The 14,944-nt window shown below is 51.0% G+C and overlaps 1 protein-coding gene and 1 pseudogene across 5 annotated transcripts in view; one reads left to right on the top strand and one right to left on the bottom strand.

Annotated features, from left to right (window-relative positions):
• Window positions 1-14,944, top strand: part of MACF1 (microtubule actin crosslinking factor 1) — a 317,553-nt gene that overhangs the window by 45,294 nt on the left and 257,315 nt on the right. The gene's annotated exons all lie outside the window — the stretch shown is intronic.
• LOC142001112 (large ribosomal subunit protein eL32 pseudogene) lies at window positions 1,118-1,565 on the bottom strand (annotated as a pseudogene).

Consider the following 14,944-nt stretch of genomic DNA (forward strand, 5'->3'; position numbering starts at 1 on the left):
AAGCTTTTGTGAATTGCAACCCTCTGCATCAGATGAACGAAAGGAACAGTAGGGAGACAGAGATGGGAGAGCTACATCAGAGCTAATTCAATCAGGGTGGATGGGAATAAAAAGGTGAGAATACCTAAAGTGGAAAATGACTTATTGTAATGAGAGAGCCATTCCCAGTCCCTATTCAGACCCATTCCCGTGGGGTCAAATTTGCATCTGAATTCCGGCTCAGTAGTTTCGAGCTGCTGCCTGTTTTTGAATCCCCCGCCCCGCCTTTGCTTGAGGATGGCAATGTTCAAGTCTGTAACTGTGTGTTCACAGAGGTTAAAATGTTCTCTCATTGTTTTTTATATGTTACCGTTCTTCTTGTTTGATTTGTGTCCACTTACTCTATTGGATAGACACAGTCCGGTTTACATCATAAATATTAGAACTGGAAAGGACCTTGAGAGGTTATCGACTCTAATCCTCAAGGCAGGACCAAGTGCCATCTAGATCATCCCTGACAGATTTTTATTTCACCTACTCTTAAATGTCTCCAATGATGGAGACTCTACAACCTCACCAGGCAATTTATTCCAGTGCGTAACCACCCTGACCATTAGGAAGTTTTTCCTACTGTCCAACCTAAACCTCGCCTGCTGCAATTTAAGCCCAGCACTTCTTGTCTTGTTTATCCAATGTACATGGCAGAGGGACGTTGCTGGCACAGGATGGCATATACAGGTTAAACTTCTCTAACCTGCCACTCCCTCGTCTGGCAACATCCGTAATCCAGCATAATTTTACTTAGCCAGATGTCCACGTATCATGGGTGTGGCCTAGTTTCCCGTGATCCCATAAAGTTTGTTTCCAGCCACCAGTCCTGGCTGTCAGTACTCTGTGCTGTTATTTAGCTGTAATTTATCCCTATATGTCTCCCAAGAAGCCCAGTAAAGAGTGACAGTGTTGGTAATGCTGCTAGACAATATTGACTTCCTGTGGTCTGGCAAATTCTTTCGTTTGGCTCCAGTCAGGTCCTGAGACTGACGACTAGAGAGGTTCAGCCTTTATCACATTAGTGGATGTGCAGGTAAATGGGCCGTTGACGAGGTGGCTGATGTGATTAGGGCCTATGATGGTGTCACTAGATTAGATATGCGGACAGAGTTGGTAACAAGGTTTGTTGCCCGCATTGGGTTAGTGTCTCTGCTGTGGGGTTTGGACTGGTGATTTTGATAGCAAGCTGTGCTGCTTTCTCTGCAATCACCTTGCGGTTCTTGGAGGAAACATTGTGGGCAATCTCTGCATGGTAAGACTTGTTACTCATCATCAGCACCCCGAGTTCTTTGACATGGTGGACCAGAAACTTTCTGAATCCTGTGGGCAGCATGTGTTTTGTCTTCCTATTGCTACCATAGCCAACGTTGGGTCAAGATTTGTCCCTTGAACCTCCTGCGAGCTCTGTTTTCGATACCTCTTGGTTTACCCCAGTTGCTCTTGATCTTGACATAGCAATGTGCCTGATAGCAGGTGAACTTCTTGGTTCTCTTCTTGATGATCTTAGGTTTCGCAAAGGGTCTCAGAGCAGGCATGGAGTCTGTGGCTAATGGCAGCCACTTGAGTATGTGTTTCCAGGAGCTCAGGCTATTGGAGTCTTTTGCATTCAGGAGAGCCCTGTGCTACTTCTGTCAGCCTCTGAATATCCATCTAGCTATATCTTTTATTCCTGTGTCTGTCTCTTGTGGCAGCTACATGGCATGTATGTTGCTAAAGCAAAGCATCGTGTGTTCTCCCCCCACTGTTCACCCCTGCTGGTTCTGCTGCTTGGAATTCTTGCTTGTTTGTCATCGGGGTAATGCTAATGCCAGCGGGATCGCTCTTGTATTGCACCCACCCGGTGGCTGCATTACTGGTTGGTCCCGTCCTTTAGCAGTGGTGCAGATGGCCATCCTTGAGGCAAGCTGTGGCCACTGAGTGCGTGCATTGTTCTCTGACCCAGTACCTAAAGGGCCATTTGCTTTGCATGGCTTGAGGAAAGATGGGAGACCACAGGTGCCTGGTGGGGAGACCACTCGGAGACTTGTTTTTTTTCTTGACCCTACATCCAAAGGTTAAGACACGGTGCTGTAACCTTAGAGAAGGGCTTTGCATTTGACAAAGCCAGGCTCGCCAGAGCCTCACGCTGGAATTGGACTGCCAGCAGCTGTGCCTGCTGTTATTTAATCTGACCCAATCTCCTGGAAAGGAATTAAGAGGAAATATGAAGCAAATGATGAACCAGCATCCAGTGCCCTTTGATACCACTCAGTTCTGTGTGTGAAAATAGTCTGTTACTGTACAGCGATTCATGGGCCTACAGGACTCATGGCTGTGAACAAAGAGGTCTGGCGCTGAATGCAGGAGCTACCAGATGAAAGCTCAGCCCATCCAGGTCCTGAAATTTGGGTTAGTGTTGTCGTTCTGTCAACGTACTTGGTATTTACAACCCAACCAGGCTGGCCAGAACCCTGCCCTGGGGAGTTTGCTGAGTAACTCAGAAACTAAGAGTGTGTCCATACTTCCCAGAAGATTGACCAGGTTGATCTTCTGTTTTTTGATCTCACATGTCTAGTGTGGATGCATAAAATCAAACTATCAGCTCTTGACAGTCTTATGGCAAGGAGTAAGGGAGCTTGAAGGGAGAATTTCTCTCATTGACCTCCTTCTGTGAGGATGGCCAGGTAAGTCGATTTTAGATACGTCGATTCCAGCCATGCAATTGTTGTAGCTGGAATTGTGTATCTAGGAACGACTTTCAGGTCTAGTGTAGACCTGGCCTTACTGATGCTAAAGAGTAAGGCCATCCTGGCTAAGGAGAGGCTTTCTGGAGGTAGCGAGGAGTGGGAGGCTATTCCGAGAGCAAGGTCTGCATTCAGGAAGATACAAGGCTGAGGCTACATCTATGCTCGGAAAAGTAAGGTGACCACAGATGCACAATTTAGCTATGGCAATTGCGTAGCTAAAACTGATGTATCGGCGCTTGGCTAATTTGGTTGTCTGTACTGGGGAAGGTCTCGCGAGGAGTACAGGGCTCAACTATGACCCCTAAGAGGTTGATTTTGTGTCTCCATCCTGGATGCATGAAATTGAATCCCAGATCAAGCCTGAGCAGGTCCATCTTTTGGGGTAGTGTAGACATAGCCTGAGAGCCGGAGGAAGGGAGCTGAGGGTAGTGGGAGCAGTTCAGGAAGAGTATGAAGATTTATAGTACACAGGGTGGGTTTTTCACTTCCACTTCATTCCTTCTGCTCTTTGCTCCAGGGCTCCTCAGCAAATCTTTGCAGGTTCGTTCTCTGACTCTTCTGGGGTGGGTTTCATTTGATTGTTTGCTGTTGGCTGAGTTTTTATTAGCTCAAAGTTCTCCTGCTCAGTCCCGTGCTTGTTTCTGCTCTGCTGAAGGCATAGAGTGACGAAAAGCATGCGGCACGCTCCAGAGCTCACTAGCCAGCGTAGTCTGCTCAGATTGCTCCGGGTGCTTACGTGTTGCCAAAATTCTTTGAAAACAAGTAAATCTCCTTTTTGATGTTGTAACTCCTTTGCCATCCAAGTGGGAGGGGACATCTCCCTGAACCATCTGGATCGTGGCAGTGCCTTACTGGATTTCCATCCATGGGGCACAAGATAGAAGATAAGCAACTGGCAAGCGTTTCGTGTGCTTGCTTATTACAATACTTTGCCCCTTGGATAAAATGTTTTTCCTCTAATGTTTCCTTAGAACTTGAGGAACATTTGTAATTCTCATTCCCAGTTAGCCAGGTGTCCTTATCACCATTTTACTGAAGTGTGAGAGGTAAAGGGATGTTCCTGTGGTCTTGCAACCCTTGGTCTTGCAGTCGCTCAGAATAGAAGCCAGGACTCCTGTGTCCTGATTAGTAAGTGCATTATGCCCCTCTGTGACACTGTGCCCATGACTTCAGCTGTCCTTTTATTTCATGTGAAACCTGGGCAACACGCAAGCGTCATTTGAAGGCACTTGAACAATAGAATCAACGCTACCTCAGGAGAACCCTAACTATCTCTTGGGAGGACAGGCGCACGAACACTGGCCTCCTGGAAGAGTCCAACACAACCAGCATTGAAACCATTATCATTTACCAACAACTTTGTTGGACTGGTCATGTGGTTCAGACATCTGATCAGCGCCTCCCGAAACAGATCTTGTTTCTGGAGTTGGAAGAAGGCCGGGGGAGCGCTGGGGTACGGAGGAAGCAATTGAAGTATGTGATGAAGGCAAAAGCATGAAAAAGTGCAGCATCGGTGTCGACCCTTGGGAGAACCTTGCCCAGGACCATCCCTAGTGGAGAGAGGTAATCTGTGAGGGCGTGGTGCAATTTGAAAGGTCCCACTGCAGCCCAGACAAGGAGAGAAGAGCCGCAAAAACTGCCCTGCACCCCTCCAACAGCTACCAGCACCTGCTCCTTCTGGGACAAGACCTGCAGCTCCAGAATCAGGCTGGTCAGCCATCAGTGACCTCACAAATCGAAGGGTGTCATGAAGACGTCCTACTGGTTGTCGAGTGACCACCAAGAGAAAGAGAGAGAGCTGCGTTTGTGTGTAACTTGGGGTCCATATACACTTCCCAGAAGGTCGAGGCGGCGGTGGTTCATCTGCCGTGGTTCGATTTAGCGCACCTCGTAAGGCTCCCCCATTGACCCTGGTATTCGCCACTGTCGCCTGGAGTAAGGGAAGTCGACAGGAGAGTTTCTCCCGTCGACCTCCCGCTGTGGGGACGGCAGAAAAAAATCGATTTCTGGGATACGTCGACTCCACCTACACAACTCACGGGGCTGGATTTGCGTATCTTACATTGATTTTTTTTTTTTTCCCTGCTAGTGTAGACCTGGTCTCCCTTGTCAGTCCACTGCTGTGTTCTTGAGTGCAACGCTGCCGATACAAGCGATCCCTGAAATCCAATGCCTGTATGCGGGGGGGGGGGATGGAGTTGGGGGAGAGAGAGAGGGGGATGGGGTGGGGGCCGAAGAGCCCTGAGCCAGCCGGTTACGTGCAGAAGGCTGGTCTGTCGTTCCATGGCTAATTTGCACAAAGGGGGGTGGCTTAGTGTGGGGAGGTTTAAATGCCCTGCATCAAATCAGGAAACACAAAGGACGGTGGTGCAGCGAGGGTTGGCGGTGACATCAAGGCTAACGGGTGGTCAAAGTGCAATTCTTGTGCAGCTGGGAGTGGAGGTAGAACAGGGAAGAGGAGGATCCGGGGCGTATCGGGGTCTCTGCTTTCTCACCCCTGCGGCGCTATGGTCACCCCTCCTTCCAGCTGAGTCGGGGCAGGCTCGGCAGGGACATGAACGCTGAGAAGTACAGGAAGTTCCTCGATGGGCTCAGCAACCTGAAAGGTATTTGCAAACCTCCCTGTTGGGCAGGGAAAAGCGGGGAGGCATCTGCCCCAGTGTCTGTCTGTCTTGTCCTTTAACTTGCAGGGCTAAGGGCTGTTTGCAGTGGGTGGGGGTGGGGTGGGGTGGTTCACTAGATGACAAGCAGCTAATGTACAGAATTGTAGTAGCGGGAGAAGAGAATAAAGAGGTCTGGCTGCTCCCACGTTTTTTCTAGGTCTGTGGCACTGTCCTGCCACCTGCTCTTTGGCATGCACCGGGGAAAGCCCGTCCTCCAGGGAAGCTAGGGACTTTCTGGCCTCTGTTTAAGGCAGCTGTGTATTCTCTAACCACAGGGAGCGATTAAAGGCCTTGCTCTGCAGAAGAACGGCCCGGACTTATCTCTTGCATCTGTCTCGTGTATTGATTCTTAGTTAGGAGTGTGTCAGTCGAAATATGGAGTTCCCCAGTGGCTGAGGCCGGGGGAGGCTGCATTAGAAATAACACAGGCCAAAGAAATACTGCTATTGTAACTTTTTGGTGAGTTGGATGGGGGAGGGCAGACAGGAGGGAGTTACTCTGGAGAGGGTCACCTGCTGCGCTCAAGGCAGTTTATGCAACTTCAAGGAAGCGAGCTTGTCCCCTTCCACCCACCTCCTCTGGCTGTGTGACTTCTGCTGGTTGAGGATGTGTTAACCAGGCACCTGTGTGTGTGACTGCACCGTGGTATGGTTAGGGGATGTGTCAAGCTCTGCTCTGAATCAGAGCAGGGCCGGCAGACAGAGGAAACAGGAGCCCTAGATCTGAAATTTGGCACCTGCTCCTGGTCCTTTCCCTTCCCGTCTGGACGGGTACAGCCCGTTTTACCGTAGTGTTTGAGCCCTTCACTGTCTGTCATGAGTTTCTCCTCTCAGAGTCCCAGTGCCGTTGTTCCTATCTTACAACCAAGGTACAGCGATCTCAAGCGACTTGAACCGAGGGGTAGAGGAATTGTCCTGGCATCTTCTGAGGCTCAGGCTGGCATCCTAACCACTGGGTCCTCCTTCCGCAGAGGAGCTGGACTGGTGTGACTTTCCCTTCCCAACCCGTACAGGGCAAAACTCTCAACGTCCCCTACCGATTTCCTTTCCTTCAGCCACTGACCGACTTTCAGCTCTGTTCTGCACCCCAGGGTGAATGGAGAGGCTGGGAAAGGAATGTGGATATTTGATCCCACTCTCTCTGGCCTGGGACAGCAGGTGGCTGACAGGCAGGGAGAGATGCAGTTTCCCCTCGAGAGAGCATTGGATGAAGCAATCTAGCCCAGTGAAAGGACAGATGGGGGAGAGGTGACTATATTTGTGGAGACATCGCTGGTGGTTCCTAGTGTGTGGACTGAGGGCAGGGCAGGGAGACATTCAGCCTGCCCTCGGTTGCAGCTGATGAGTTTTTGCTGGCGCCTGTAAGAACTGCTGATTACCCTCGGCTTCTCCCCCTGCGACAGCTCACTCCTCCACATAAAGTCACAATACAGCCGGGGCACCTCCCTGCTTTGTCAGCATAGCCTAGACCCAGTCAGCCTGGCTAGTTCTCTCTGGAGCCAGCAGCGGACACATGCTTTCTCCTTATGGCTACACTGGGGGGATTTTTCAGAAATAACTTTTGATGTTCCAATGCCGAAATACGTTATTCCTGAAAAGAACATTCGTGCTGCAAGAGCCTTTTGAGAGGGAGCCTTCACGCTGAAGAACCCAATTTCGGAATAAGAGCAATGATGGGATGCCTCCCTGGAGGCCAGTTAAGCCATAATGACCTCTGCGTAGTACACCTGGAGTCAATTTTGCAGTTGAAAGTGGGGTGGGAGTCGGCGCAAGTCATTGGTTTTTTGTGGCATTACTATTTCGAGTGAAACGCCCTGTCATTCCAGCATAACAAGCTTGGCAGTGTGGACGCGAGGGGTTCCCCCCGCCCCCAGTGTAGACAAGCCCTTACTGACTAGGTGAAGGCAGAGACACATCCTGTAGCGGGGATCTGTCCTGTAGCAAAGCAGAAGGGTCTGGGGAGTCGCCATGTTCTTCATCCCAGCTATGGTGCAGCAGGTGGAGTAAAAAGGCAGCTGCACTTTTGATCTTTGTGGTACTAAACGGGAACGTGTGGCTTGGCCTGGGGATGTAACCAAGGAGGAAGGACCAGTTCATCTCCTTATCAGCCAGTAGCACTTTTATTGGCTTCCCTGGTTACAGCACTTCCTCTGGACTTCTGGGCTTTCCCAGCTGATCCCGGGGCCTTGTGCAACAGGGGTGAGGCAACTCCATGTTTAACTTAGCACGGAGCCAAGGGAGACGTCATTGCGAAAGCTCGCTGTCTCCTCACCTACTTTCCCTTGCTCGGCTGTACAGGCGCTAAGGCTACAGCTGCCAGGGTTGGGTGTTGATCACCTCGGGGTTAAATCCAGCCCCCTCTATGCCATGACAGCTGCTGGAGCTGCAGTGTCCAGGAGTAACGTAATGCCCCTTTTCCTGCCGGCGCAGCGTCCATCAGGCATTTCTTGTTATCCGCTCTGCAGCTGGCATCGGAATCCATGTAAAATGAACAAGGCAACAGGCAGACTCCCGACTGGCCCGGTCTCCCACCCGCCACGGCCAGGCTTCCTCCCATTCTTGAGTGCTTAAGTAGCTGTAGCACAAATGGGCATTGGGCTGGGCCAGGGCGCTGCCTTGCTGGTGGCTTCGGCTTCCTGCTTTGAGTGCTCAGGCCATTCTTTCGGGAGTGAGGGCAGGGAAGGAGAGCAGACCTCAGTCAGGTTACTTCTGATCCAACGCCCGTCCAGTACGTTTCACTGGAACAGTGTCCTGCAGAATTCTGCAGCCTGTTCTTTGAGTACTGCTTTGGCCAAGCTCACCTCAGCCATCTGTTGAGGGTACATGCTGCTTGTATGTTTCTGCCCTTGTTCTGGAGCTCACTGCCAAACACGCTCCGATCCTGAGGTTTTGTTCCCCCACCGCCTCATTAGAACAGGGAGAAACATACAACTGATTTGTCAAATTTAACCTGTTTGTGTGGGGCAATGGTTCTCTGCCTGGGGTCCATGGGCCCAAGGGTATTGCAGGGGGTCCAGGAAAAAAAAATAAAAAGATAAATAAAAATGATCCGAGAAAATAAGTTTTCAATAAGTTGCAAAGTTACACTCAACGATTACTTTAAAATTCAATATCTTCCAATAAGGTTACGAGTTGCTGTCCGAAAATCTGTGTTGTGGTTTCCTTTTTCATTTAATGCAGTGGACGTAGCAGCTAGAATTGGCTTTGATGTGGAGGGTCCACAAATGGTTTGGGGGGGGGGGACGAGTGGGGGTCTGTGAAAGGTTTTGGGGGGCTGAGTGGTGGTCAGTGAATGGTTTGGGAGGTGACAGGGGGTCTGTACTACTGAAAAGGCCAGGAGCCACTGGTGTGAGAGAAGTGTGTGCAAATGTCATTTTTTTTTTTAAAGAAACAAAATCCTTGGTTACTGGGAAGTATTCTACTATTTGGCAGACACAATTCAGCCTCAGGGTTCCTCACCACCGCCCCAGTAAGATGCTGTTTTGACTATTTGTTTTTAAGGCTGTGTGATTGATCACTGAGGTCCCACAGTGTTTCTGCTCCTTGACTGGATTACTCCCAAACCCTCTGGAAGCTTTCAAGGCAGTTGTACAAATGCCTCGGGAATGAGGAGCGGTGTCGATTCATGTACACACAGACGCTCACCACGCTTTGCCCTGTCCTCAAACCTCATTTTTGCAAACCAAAGTATGTTTGTACGAGAGGAAATAAAAAGGGCCAAGAATCCTGTTCAGAGCAGATCTGGGGCTCTTATTTTAGCAAGTGTTTGCCTGTTTCATACGGAGGGTCTGCCCAGCTCTGCTCCCATGGCGGTAACAAATGCACCATAATCACTAACTTTGGTTTAACTGTGTCGCCTTCTCTCATTGTCCTCTAGAGCAGGGGTCAGCAACCCCCAGCATGCGTGCCAGTTTTCATCGGCACGCAAGGCAGGAGCTCAGCCCTGTCCCTCTTCCCCCCCATGCAGCCAGGAACTTGCTCAAAGCCAGGCCGCCTGTGGATTTACAAAAGACCAGCTAATGCTACCAACCACCACCTAAACCAGTGGTGTCCAAAACAAACGTAATGGATCGCCGCAGCCTCCATATGCAGCCCTCCCTCCCTGCCAGGCAGCCCAACCCCTAAGATTACGCACCGGATCCGCCCCTGGCCTGGAGAGGAAGCTTCATTCAGCACACTCTGCTGCCCTGTTTGCCGCATGTGGGGAATGGGGTGTGTATTAGACACCGCAGACCTAACCGGCAAAGCTCAGCATCTTCATTTCTTTATTAGTGGAGCTGTTGTCAGTAGAACTATTAGTGACTTTAAAAAGTATCACTAATACTTGGACCTTACTCGGTGCTTTACCATTGTTCCGTGTTGAGGTGATGAGGTCCGTAGAAGGTCCTGGGGGAGACAGCTACAGGCGTGTGCTTGTCCGACTGTAGTTGTTTTGTTAGTACCCCGAATCTCCTGTCTGTCTCCTCCGATGGCTACGGTATCTAGGTGTTAACTGTAGTGCTTGGGTGTTGAGAGACCATATGCTCCCTTTGTGCAGGAACACAGTCCCCAGCCCCTTCCTGGAGCTGCTGCCTTGGGACAAAGCTGGCGCGAAGCAAGTTTTTAATGGCTGGTGAGCGCCACCAACTCTATTAATCCGCCTGGAGGTACAAGCAGTGGCGGGTATCGGGGGTGGGAGCGTTTCATATGTAAATGGCCGTGAGTGCAGTTCCCTGACCCCGGGCAAGTTGCCAACCATCGCGCCGGGTGGTGCAGAGTTTGAACAGAGGGCTGGAACGCTTTCCTTCTCCCTGGAGACCCAGAGGCTGCCTGGCCGGGAGAGATCCTGGAGGTAGTGTCACTGCCAGCTCCCGGATTGAAGAGTGGCTCCGTTCCCGCCTCCGATGGAGGCCTGATCCTTGGCCTCTCCAGCCCATGAAGCTCCGGGCTGAGCCCTCTGCCCCAGCTGCCACGGCACTTTCCCCGGGTTAGCTGTTTGGATCGGGTGCCTTTTGAAATGCATCCAGCTGTCGGCCTTTTCTGCCTAGAAGGAGGCAGGAAAAGGGGGAAGAGATGGGCTGTCCCTCTGTGGTGTCCTGTTTCCTTCCCTCTTGGAGCAGGGGGCCAGAGGAAACAGGTTTGCCTTTAATTGCCCCGTTTCCTCTCTGGCTGGATTTGTTTTGCTGTGCGGATTAGAGAATGTGCAGGTCAGGGAGCCTTCTCGGAAAAGGTGCCGTCTCAGGTTTCCCAGGGCAGCTGACTGACACTGTCCCAAGGTGACTAATACCCCAAACTCAGCTTGGGGAGGCTGATGACCAATTAATCATGGGGTTAATTTTATCTCCTGCCTCACAAGCTGTAGTTTCACTTTCACAGAGGCTTGTGGCTTACTGACAGCCCAGAGTAAACAAGCGCCTTCCCAGCTTTTCCCAGCATGCCTTGGGAATTAGCAGAGTAACTTCCTCTCTTCATCTGTCCCTGTCACCGCGTCAGTAACTGGCCCAGGGAAGCATTTTGTTCTTTTCCTCTGATGAGCCACCCTAGCATGGGATTAGGGTTATATCCAGTGTTCCCTGTAAGCTGAGCACTTGGGCAGCCACTCGGGAGGGATTCAGATGCTGCCCAGTTGATTAGCAGGGAACCCACAGCGTTTATTTCTATTGGTGGTGCATATCCCTTGGTGCGCATAACAAAATTTATTCTGCACACACACGGAAGAAGTTAGAGGGAACCCTGGTCATACCTGGGATGTGTGTGCAGATATGCAGTCTGCTCACTCCCAGGCAGTGGTGGGGTTGGTGCTGGGGACAGCAGAGCAGTAGTGACCATCCACACTGAAAACGCTTGTGAAAGTTGCTGGAGTTCATTGTAAGTCTGTCTGCAATGTGGAAGGCTCCCCAGCCAGGGTGCTTTGTCCTGTGCTGGAGGGGATCGCCTCTTGGGTGGAGAGGTAATTCGTACTCTTCGGTTCTTTCCCTCTCGGCCGAGGCCGATAGCAAAGGGTGGCATTAGTAGTGGTGGTGGTTTGTGTTGTAAATGGGACTTTGTCTGCTAGGCTCTCGCTTGAGACTCCACAGCCAATTTCATGCAAGCACCGAATAGCCTGCGGATGGTCACAGCTGTGTTGCTGCCAGATGGGTTTGACGTGGAGCCAGGTGCAAGCCACCATCTCTGCTCTTCAGGTCCCCTTGTCCAGCAGTTTTTATCCTGTGCATGTGTTTGTGTGGAATCGAAGCTGATGGCCTGACTGTCGCGTTCTGTGTCTTCTCTTTCTCCTCCACCCAGGACGGGGGATTCTTGTGCCACAAAGGAATTCTTACATAAAACTTCCCCCTCAGTATCTCTGTTGCTTTCCTTCCTACTGCAATGCTGCTAAATCTTGTGCTGCATGCAGTAGTGCTGCAGAGGGGTCGGGAAAATAACCAGAGTTTGTGATGAGAGCTGCTCGCTCCGTTTTGGTGTCATCCTTAACCCAAAAGAGGAGGCTGCCAAATGCTGAGTGAGGCTAGAGGGGGCCAGGGGTAGCCCCATCCCTCTGCCGTTCAGGGGTTCCAGTTTGAATTGGCTGTCATTGCTTTGAAGCCATGGGTGGTGAAACCCCCATCTGTTTTTTGGCGACAGCGCCATATGTTCAGCTCGGTGTCTCCTTTACAGCCTGGTTGTCAGGCACTGCACAATCCTGTTTTCCTCCCCCTCTCTCTCAGTGGAGAGAGACAGGAATAATATCTAGATTGGCAGATCTCTAAACACCTTAGTAAAGGAGATAAGTAGCATTGCCTCATTTTACAGAAGAGGAAAGCTGAGGCAGAGAAGCATGAAATGCCTTACCCAAGGTCACCCAGCAGGCTGGTGGCAAAACTGGGATTAGAACCCTGGTCCCCTGCATCCCTGTCTGGGAGGTTTTATCAACTGGGCCACTACTCAGGCCAAACAATGACTGGGTTGGACTTGCTCCTTTTGTATCCAGCAACTCCAAGCTGACCTTATAGATGCGGCCTTCCTTTGGTAAGCCTCCGTTGTGTGTGATGTCGAAGGGTGGGGTAATGGAAGGCAATAACCCTGATTAGTCTTGATGGCATCTGATGAAGCAGGTCTTTGCCCACGAAAGCTTATGCTCCGAAATATCTGTTGGCCTATAAGATGCCACAGGACTTCTTGTTGTTGATTAGTCTTGTATGCCTGGCTGCAAGCAAGCCTAGCAGTAATATCTGTGAGGGCGAAGGGCAAACCGCAGGGCTGCAGTTGTATGTGGCTGTGCTTTGGAGCGCCGAGTTTTCTTACACCTCTCTTGCTCCTTCTGGGCACGTGGAACTGGGGGAATCATGACCCCAGCAAGAGCCGGGAGTTCCTGAGTCTGCCAATAGCTGTAACAGGAAGAGCGAGCCAATGGCAGAATAAAGGGAGGTGGTGGACACGTGGCCATTGGGATAGAGACCGGGTGGCTGGTTCAAGCACTACAGCAGGGGTCAGCAACCAAAATAGCAAGAAGACCCATTTTTTTTTCAAATTTGGTAAAAGTGCGATAGTTCCAGAGCCGTGAGGCACGTGGATACGAGACGGCTCTTTATAAAGAATGTCCAACCGTACTTCTGGTAACCCCTATTTTAAGAACAGCGCACGCCCCAATGATTTGTGATGCAATCCAAGTTTACTGAAGGATGTTCACAAACTTTTTACTTATTCTGTTTCCTCGCACTTTCCACGTGTGTTTGTAGCACTGTCTCCCTGACTCTCGCTCCCGAACCCACTTTAACGATGCCAGTTTTACCGTACATTCAATGTCCGTTTTCTTTCTTAAAATGCGTGTTGCCCTCACAATAGGAATACCGCAAGCTTCCTTTTCCAGGTCAAAATCAAGACTTTACTAGCAACATGGTCAAACGTGGATACAGTATTGTATCCCACAATGCACTGCACATATTAAAGGGGTTGTTATCCAACGTTTCGAGATGCATATTGTTTGCTATTTAGATACAAGTTGGGCCCATTGTTGGGTTTTAGATGTTCGTCGTTTAATGAAAATAATCAGGAGGTTTTTTTTTATTTTTTTGATTTTGCAATTACAGCATTGGGAGCCACAAAGAAATCCTTAAAGAGCTGCAGGTCACAGACCCCTGCGCTCGAGCATTGTAGGCAGGAGGGCTTTAAAGTCCCGTTTATTTCATTAACAGGTGACAAGTTAAGTTTGCTTAAGATGTAACTGATTCTAGGAGGGAGGGGTTGCCTGGGAAGGCTGCTCCAGCTCGGCTGCACTGGAGCGCGTCACCTGCCACTGACGGGCTGCTCCAGCCAGCTGGGAGCACCCCACCTGTAGTGTTCACAGGGCCACTGTGAAGCCTGGCTGCTCTGGCCGGGCTGGAGAGAGCCCATGCCCCTGGGGCTCCCAGGCTGGGCTGGGTTGGAGGGGGACTGCTCTGGCCCGCCTCAAGCCCCTCTCCCCAGTTAGCCATAACCCATAAGCCTCATCCGTTTAGGGTGAGGCTTACCATTTAACCAGTTAAACATGACTGTCCCTGGTAGCCAGTACGTGCTGCAGTAACCTCTTGGGAGTGGAGCTGGCTCACCCATTAGGCTTCTTCTTTGAAAAACATTTTCTGTGTCCTAGCAGAAGGGGAAAAAAGGGAGGGGGGAACCGCGTCTGCCCGGGGTGCTGTGATCCGGACATGGGGCGGGAAGTTGCATTCTGACTTGGCACCGAATTCACCCGCTGAAAGCCCTGTCCCGGGAGCGGTGATGGCACCAGACTGGCTGCCAGATGGGACGCGGGAGAACGGGACGGGGAGAGAGAGCGAAAACCTGAATTTCCATCAGCGGCTGCAGGTCAGGCTGTCTCCCCTGCCAGCTGCGGTTTGTGTCCCTGTTTGCTTTGGGCTGGTCATGTGATAGCTCCCTTGACTAGGTCCTGTGATGAAGCTGAGCCACCCAAGGTGCCTGTAAGTGATAAGCAGCCTCAGTGGGAGATATTGCTGAGCCAACATGGGGTGGGGCCTTTTTTCCCCTCTGACACGTGGCACGCAATTCCGGCTCCCGACAGTTCCAGCGCATGAGCCCAGCAGCGTGTCCTGGTGGGACTGGGCGCTGGGGAGCAGCGTCTGTCCGTCTAACCTCTGCCTAGTGCTCTGATTGGGGCAGGTGCTGGCGAGAGAGAAACCGGTGAATTTGTCTGCTTGCCGTGGCTAGACGGAGGGCGATGCCCGTCAGCTTCAGTGACGTGCACCTGCTGCGTCCTGTTTGTCTGCTCGGTTATATGCTGTCAGCTCTCACGGGCGTACCTCAACGGCCATTCGTGTAAAAGCAGGAGAAGCAGTTGATGCGGGAAACATGCACCTCACGTGACTGAAGAAGCAGCTGAGTCACTTACTTGCTCTCTAGTATTTTGGACTGAATGTAACAGACGTTGCCTGACCGTGTGGTGTGTTTTCTTTTTATGGGGCAGGCGACAAAGTGATGGGGACGTGGATGAAGGAAGTGGGACGCCTGTCAAAATGAAGAGGAAATCCCAGGGCTACTTTGAGCTCTCATTACAGTGTATCTAGCGTTGTGTGCC

Source organism: Carettochelys insculpta, chromosome 24 (assembly GCF_033958435.1).
Source record: "Carettochelys insculpta isolate YL-2023 chromosome 24, ASM3395843v1, whole genome shotgun sequence".
Lineage (NCBI taxonomy): Eukaryota > Metazoa > Chordata > Testudines > Carettochelyidae > Carettochelys > Carettochelys insculpta.